The sequence below is a fragment of the Thamnophis sirtalis genome, unplaced genomic scaffold (genome assembly GCF_051295495.1).
Source record: "Thamnophis sirtalis isolate CommonGarterSnake01/CBP01778 unplaced genomic scaffold, rThaSir2_p1.2 scaffold_14, whole genome shotgun sequence".
Lineage (NCBI taxonomy): Eukaryota > Metazoa > Chordata > Lepidosauria > Squamata > Natricidae > Thamnophis > Thamnophis sirtalis.
Window position 1 is genome coordinate 13,516,027 of NW_028261394.1, and position 8,328 is coordinate 13,524,354.

The window sequence follows — 8,328 nt, forward strand, 5'->3', positions numbered from 1 at the left end:
GGGGGCTTACAGAATATATTGTTGGCATTTTCAGTAGCACTTCTTTTCTGGATCAACAATAATGGGGTGTTTTGGCTTGGGGTTACAGTGGGCGAATAGGAGTGGGATGGTCATGAGCATTGAGATGGGATTCCAGATGTTCTCGAGTCCGGTTTTGTTTCTACTCAGCTGGCCAAACAGATAATGCCCTCTCACCTTCCATGACTATTAATAGCATGTTAATGATGACATAATGTACATATTTATGTAAGAATCTAATTCACTTTCGGATTGATTAGACTGCACAGTCCTGACCTCGTATGAGAGAGGATCATTTTAGTCCTTTTAAAAAATTTCCCAATATATTTTTTTATAAAAAAAAATTATATATCTTCACGTTGGGGTCTCCTCTTAGAAACCATGCTGCGTTTTTGTAACTCGGCTGCTTTTAAGAGGCCTGGACGTCAACTCCCAGGATTCCCCAGCCGGCATGCCGGCTGGGGAATCCTGGGAGTTGACGTCCAGGCCTCTTAAAAGTAGCCGAGTTTCAAAAACGGTGGTATCGAGAGAACGCCAACGTTGCAAAATGAGCACTCAAAACGGGCACTCAACCGCTGAGCTCTTCCTACGATGATATGAAAGATGATGCCCTTTTGTGAATTTTTCAAGTTGTTACAAGGAGAAAGGGTTTGCGGTTCTCGGCGGGGCTTTTGCTGGGGTTCCGAATCTCGAGATGAAAAAGATGACATCGTCGTGGTGAGAAAGGGCGTGCCAAAGATTTCAGTTCCCAGATAATGCTCTTTTGAGCTGCTTCCCGTATCTCGGCATGGTTTCAACTTCCTTTCAAAGGTTGGCTGTGTTTTCCAAAGGATTGAATTGGTCTTCGAATTTGGATGGTCTGAGACTCGAAAGAGATCTCCTGTTTGAAGGCCAGCTGCAGAAGGAATCCAAGGGGGGTGTGTGTCTTAGCATGTGGTATAAAGCCAGATACCAGGTAGTCCTCGACTTACGACCACGGATTCTGCTGCTAAGTGAAAGATCTGTTAAGGGTGTTTCACCCCATTTTATGACCTTTCTGGCCCCAGTGAATCATTGCAGTTGTTCAGTTAGTAACACAGTTGTGAAGTGAATTTGGTTCCCCCCCACCCCCGGACTCTGCCTGTCTGTCAGAAGGTCGGAAAAGGGGAATCACGACACACACCCCCAGGACACGGAGGCCGTCATAAATATGAGCCAGTTGCCAAGCATCTGAATTTCAATTCCATGATCGCTGGGATGTTACAATGGTCGTAAGTGTGAAAAAGTCACATCGCTTCCCCCCCCCCCAAAAAAGTCACCTTGAACAGTCGCTAAATGAACTGTTGTTGTAAGTCAAGGACTACCTGTATTAAAGTCGGGGTATCGGTAAACAATCCAAGGCAAAGAGTTTTTAACCTGCTTTTATTTATCTTTATTTATTTATTTATTTATTTATATATTTATTAAATTTTGATGTCGCCCGTCAACAAGGTTGATTCTTGTATTGTGTGGCATGCTAGCCAGCAATTTATACTTGCTTTACTTGATGGACTGGATGTCCTGGGTAAAACAGGTGGTCTTACACCTGGGAGAATAATACACCAGTGTTGCCGCTTACAGACCTTAGGGTGTTACCTATTTGCAACCCACCTGGTCAGCCAGGTGCACTAATAGCAACTGCAGCAGCAAAGATATTGCAATGGCTGGTCCACTTATGCAAAAGTTTCAAACTTTATTCCAGACACAGCAGCTGTTTAAAAATATATATATATGATTCCCCAAATCTCTAGAGCAGGGGTCAGCAACCTTAAACACTCAAAGAGCCACAAAGGTCCTAACTGGAAGCCCCTTGTTCAATTCTGGAACCGACCGGAAGTACCATAGAGTATCCTCCTAGCGTGGCATCTTTTTTCCTCTATCTGTCCTAACCGAAAGCCCAATCAATTGTGGAGCTAACCGGTGACAGGGAGCCGCAGCAGAGGGATGAAAGAGCCACATGCGGCTCCAGAGCCACAGGCTGCTGGCCCCGGCTCTACAGGAAAAATTCTAGTGAAAAAGAAATCAGGGTATCCTGCTGAGATAAAACTTGTGCCTGTAAGAAATGGGATCAAGAAATGGTTTTCATAGGAAAGTCAGCTTGGGAAGCTGTTGGGAGGTTGGAAATTTATCAAACAAGAGATCCAGTTAAGGAGAAATTTCTTGACCATGAGAACAATTAACCAGTGGAACGGCTTGTCTCCAAAAATTATGGATGCTCAATCACTGGAGGTTTCGAAGAAGAGACTGGACAGCCATTTGTCCAGAATGACCTAAGGTCTCCTACTTGAGCAGGAGGTTGGACTAGAACAGGGGCCAGTAACCCGAGGCTCTGGAGCTGCATGTGGCTCTTTCATCCCTCTGCTGTGGCTCCCTGTCGTTCAAAATATGTGTCACAAGCACCAATGTGATACACCTGCCAGAACGCGATTTATTGAGCTTTTCAACCCCCGGTAGGCCAACCACGGTTAAATCCAAGAAAAGGAACATTTCAGAAGAAAACAGATCCTTTAATTTAAATACATATGCTTGTTTTGTGGCCGCCCAGGAAACAGTCAGGGATGGGAAGGGTTTTGTGGCTCCCGGTGTTTTCTTTTCTGTGGGAAACGGGTCCAAATGGCTCTTTGAATGTTTAAGGTTGTTGACCCCTGGACTAGAAGACCCCCAAGCTCTTTTCACTGTTGTCCTGTATTAAAAGGAAGAGGTTGACTTAAAAGTCACCGATTTTCTAAAAGGAAGAACGCACACAGTTCTAGGGAGCGGACTCCGTTTTCTGCAAGAGTTCCACCAAGATCTTGGTCCAAAGATAGGACAGACGATCCCTCGGGGGTTATTTTCATTTTTGTTTTATTGTGCTCCGGAAGTCTCTTCGGCACCCCTGTTTAAAGTGTCCGCTGGTCCAAAGTATTATTTAAAGCTACTGAAAGAAGCTGTGATATTTCAGACTGCTATTTAGAAAAGAAAAGAAAAAGGAAGGGGGAATTCTGAAAACCATTTTCTTATTGTACATACAAGCCTCCTTCTCCTGTATAATTCTGAAGATATAATCTTATATTTGGTAAGTGTTTCTTGTGCTATTTTATCATGTGATCTGTTTATAAAAATATATATTAAAAAAAATTAAAAACACAAACCATCCAGTGCTTGGCTTTTTTTTATGCCTCTGTGGTATATGTGCATTTAATCGCACAGTGTATAAATGACAAGTTGTTTTTTTTTTCCCCAACAGAAGTTTCTCATTCTCCTTAGAAGGAATTTCTTAATGGGTTTTCTGTTTCACAACGTCGACATCTGTAGCACCTGTGAACGTTGACTCCCAGAATTCCACAGCCAGCATGGCTAACTGGGGAATTCTGGGAGTTGAAGTCCACAGGTCTTAAAGCTGCCAGAGTTGAGAAGCACTGCTCTAACACAATACGGAAATTGTTCTGACCCAGGATTCCTTAACAAGCATGAAGCAGAGTCTGGGTCCCGGAAAAACCTTTTTTATTTACAGGACTGTGAATACCTTTCACTCACGATCAGCAAGGCTTGGCAAACAGTCTTTCAGAGGAATATTCATCAACACGAACCTTATCTTGCTTGGAGAGCTTCCAGATAGCCATTTTCCAAACACAGGGCAAGGCAACACTTGGCACAGAGTCTCTTATAGTCACAAATGGAATTTTCCAGTCTTGAAACGACCGAAGGAACAAATTGTTCCCTGCAAAAGCCCCCTCCCCATTCATTCCGCTTTTGTTTCCTGTGGGAGGGGCCAATCACCTCCAAGGTGTGGCTTTACTCCTACTTCGACCCTGCTTTCTTAGTTGTTCTTGTCTTCTGTCAGCTCTGCGCAAGCACACACTGGGAATAGGCTCCAGCTGTTCTTCTGCCTCACTGCTATTTAGCTCCCTCTCTGCCTTCAATGCAGAGCCCTCACCTGAGCTTTCCTCAACCCCCATATTCCTCCCCAACCTCCTTACTGTCCGACTTTGTTGCCAACTTTGCTGCCCGCCGGTGGACACACAATAGAAACGAAGGGCGCCAAAGAATAAATGTCTAATATTTAAAGCATCTTTTACATACCAGAAGTGTATTTCTGCGGTTCCCCCACAATATCCGTCTGCAGTAATGTTTGGAGCTTTTATCTACTGGGGTAATGGAATTATAGTTTGGGGTTTTAGGACAAACTGGATATACAGTTTCAAAACGATTCTGAAGATGAACGATTCCTATTTTTTTCCCCTGCTTCCAAAAATGTTGAGCTTTCCATTCCCCCTTTTAGAATACACTCTTACCACGCTACACAAAAGTGGATGTTGTACACCCTGGCTATAGACCAGGGGTGGGTTCCTGCCAGTTCTAACCTTTTCTATAGAAGAGGTTCCACAAATCTACAGTGCCGTTTAGAACCGGTTCCAGCTCCCACCCCCACCCGTCCACACATCATCAAGATGAAGAATGAGAGGAGGAATTCTGGGAGTTGAAGTCCACAACTCTTAAAGCTGTCAAGTTTGAACACCCTGGGGATTTTTTCCTAAAGGGTTAGGGGTGCAAGGGCTTGTAACTTGACAGCTTTAAGACTTGCCAGAGTTTCCGAGCCAACATTTGGGTTGCTAAGCAAGAGCATTGTTAAGTGAGTTTCACCACATTTTACAAGTTGACCACGCCCACCCAGTCACATGGCTGGCAAGCCATTCCCACCTGGTCACATGGCTGGCAAGCCACTCCCACCCGGTTACTCCCACAAAGCAGGCCACACCTACAGAAGAGGTTCTAAAAAAATTTGAAACCCACCACTGCTATAGACTACCATTTGCACCATTATGTCATTTTCATCTCAGTATTTGTAAGGTGGAAACAATCAAGACCAAACGTTAACTTCCAATTAATCTGACTTATTGCTCATGCCTACACATATAAATCTAGTCAACTAAACATCATAAGAGCCTTGGTGGCACAGTGCTTAGAGTGCAGTACTGCAGGCTCCTTCTGCTGCCTGCTGGCTGCCTGCAATTTGGCAGTTCAAAACTCATCAGGCTCAAGATTGACCCATCCTTCCATCCTTCCAAGGTGGGTAAAATGAGGACCCAGCTTGTGGGGGCAAGAAGCTGACTCTGTAAACCACTTAGAGAGGGTTGTAAAGCACTGGGAAGCAGTATATCGGTGGTATTGCTAACAGCACTAAATTGGCACTAGAAAAATGTTAATGGGATTCAAGACTTGGACCGTTTGTGCGAATGTAAAAATTCCAGGCTGATTCCTCTCTTGACTCCACCCCCAGACTCTGCCTGTCCTTCCCCTGCAGCAGGGGTAAAACTCAGCAGGTTCTGACAAGTTCTGGAGAACCGGTAGTAGAAATTTTGAGTAGTTCGGAGAACCGGCAAATACCTCTGGTTGGCCCCAGAGTGGGGTGGGAATGGGGATTTTGCAGTATCCTTCCCCCAGGAGTGGGTAGGGAATGGGGATTTGCAATATCCTTCCCCTAGGAGTGGGGACGCAATGGGGATTTTGCAGTATCCTTTCCCCGGGAATGGGGAGGGAATGGGGATTTTGTAGTATCCTTCCCCCAGGAGTGGGGAGGCAATGGTGATTTTGCAATATCCTTCCTCCAGGAATGGGGAGGGAATGGGGATTTTGCAGTATCCTTCCCCCAGGAGTGGAGACGCAATGGGGATTTTGCAGTATCCTTCTTCTGCCATTCCCACAGAACCGGTAGTAAAAAAAATTGAATTTCACCCCTGCCCTGCAATATTAGCAAAATAAAAGTTTTTTTTTCTTTGAATACTTTTTTATTTTCCATTTTCATAACATACAATCACATATATACTATTACATAGCCAGTATCCTATTGTATTAAGTAGTAATTACATCAGTTCCTCTTGTCATCAACGCCCAAAAAGATAAAAGCCCATTATTAGCTCTTCTGCTCTCCATACACCTCTTTCTTCTATCTCTCTCCTACCTCCTTTCTTCCCTCCATCATCCTTTCCTACTCTATTTCCCCTCCCTTTCTCCTTCTCCTCTCTCTACATTCCACTCCTCCTTATCCTCCTCATCTTTCCCCCTTGCCCTCTCTCCTATCCCTCACTTCCCATCTTTCTTCTCTCCTCTATTTCCCACTCTTCCTCCCATTGGTGTATTTCCGCTTCTGAGCAAACTCCAATCTATGTTGATGGTATTTATGCTTCCATATCAATCTACTTAACATATCCTAGTTTTAAAGAAAAAATAAGAGAAAACAGTATACATGTACAATCATAATACATTAAAATCTAACACCCCCTCGTCATATCCCTCCCTCCCACCCTCCCCCCAAACCCCCTCCAGCCTTCCCTCCCACAACTTCCCAAAACCCATACACAGTATAAATCTTTAACAAAAACAGTCTAAAATATATTGAAAGAAAGAATAAAAAAATTGATAACATCTTTACATTGAACTTAGCTCCTCCTTGCTAAGCTAACTTTAAACAATATATATCATTCTTGATCTTAATCGTAAGCTATCTGGAATTTCTTAGTCCCGTATTTATTTTGTATATAATCAATCCATTTTTTCCAGTCTCGTTTATATCTCTCGTTTGAGTGGTACTTAAGATATGCAGATATTTTAGCCATCTCGGCTAAATTTGTGACTTTCAGTGTCCATTCTTGAACTGTAGGCAAGTCTTCCTTCTTCCAATATTGTGCCACCAACAATCTAGCTGCAGTTATTAAGTGCAAAATCAAATGAATCTCTCTACAGCTGTACAATCAGTAATTATACCTAACAAAAATAACTGAGGAGTAAACTTTATCCTTTTTTAAAGAACGTTTTGCATAATCCACCATATTTTTATCCAAAATGCCTTAACCTTTTTGCAAGTCCACCATATATGAAAATATGTAGCGTCGAGAGAATCACATCTCCAACATTTGGGTTGTAAGTTCGGATACATAGAAGCCAACTTAAGGATCTAAATGCCATCTATAAAACATCTTATAAAAGTTTTCTCTCAAGTTTTGAGCTTGTGTAAATTTTACATTGGCGCCCAACGTGGGGCTCGAACCCACAAGCAAAATAAAAGTTTTGTTGAGTGTGTGTGTGTGTGTGTGTGTGTGTGTGTGTGTGTGTGTGTGTGTATTATATCACCCTATTGGATTCAGGGTTTTTTAGACCACATTTTTTTTTATTACAGCAGTGTGATGTTATGAGTTATAAAATGTTTAGAAACGGATTCTCTGTGTTGCATCACACTTGATAAATATCAAACCACAACTTTCTGCTAGTTCTAATTGCTTGACTGGCCACTAACGACCACAAACCTAACCACTAACGCAGAGGGAAATCTAAGCTGAAAGCTTGCTAATTAATGGTGGTTAGAGTTTTTTTTTAAAAAAAAATCTTGCTAGGTTCAGGAGCCCTAGGATAAAATATTTATTAATATTCAGACTGCTTAATTTCTTCTGCAATCCATACAATTGTAAATTTATAATTTGTCATTGTGAGGAGCTTCAGAAAAGCAGGGATTCGGAGCAAGCAAAAATCCCACCTACTGACTGGTTTCGTGCCACATAATTATTAACAGAGAAAGATTAGTAGGTATTTGGTTGTCTGTTTGCACCGCATGACAAATTTAATCTTTCTTTGTAATTATTTAACCTGATCTGCAAATCTGGTTCTTTTAGTTTCTCATTTATTTATTTTAGTGGGCTTGCTTCTCTGCTGCTTCAAATAGGTCATTGAATTTTGGGATTATATTTCTGTCCAAGGGTTTAAGATTCAAGGAATTGTTTGAACTGGTAATAGTGGCGAATAGTGCCTGCACGAGATTGATTTGTTTGAATCCATAAACTGGGATGGCTCAGTTCTGTTTGTTCTGTGAATGCAATTCCTGAGCACCCTCCCTGGGTGTTCTCAATAGATGCCAATTGCCCTGTAAGATGAGCAAGATAATTACCCTTAAGATGAGCAGCCAATAAATTTAATAAACTAATTCCCAGAAATCCCGCGGCTAACATGCGTTTAATTCTGATGTGAGGTCCACACTTCTCAAAAATGTTGTCAAGATTGCAAAACACGGGTCTTAAACCATAGTGTGTTTTGTTTGGCTTTCGTTCAGCCCAATGCATAAAACTGGCTATGGACAAGCCAGCATAGCTTATTGTTGATCAACCATAGTTGATTCAATAAAACCAATTTGTATATTATGCACACACACACACACACACACACACACACACACTTGTTTTTGTAGATTTTCACGGATGTAGGTATGCTGGTCTTGTTGTATTCGGGTCTTTTCCCGTGTAAGATTGAGATCTTGGCAACGTT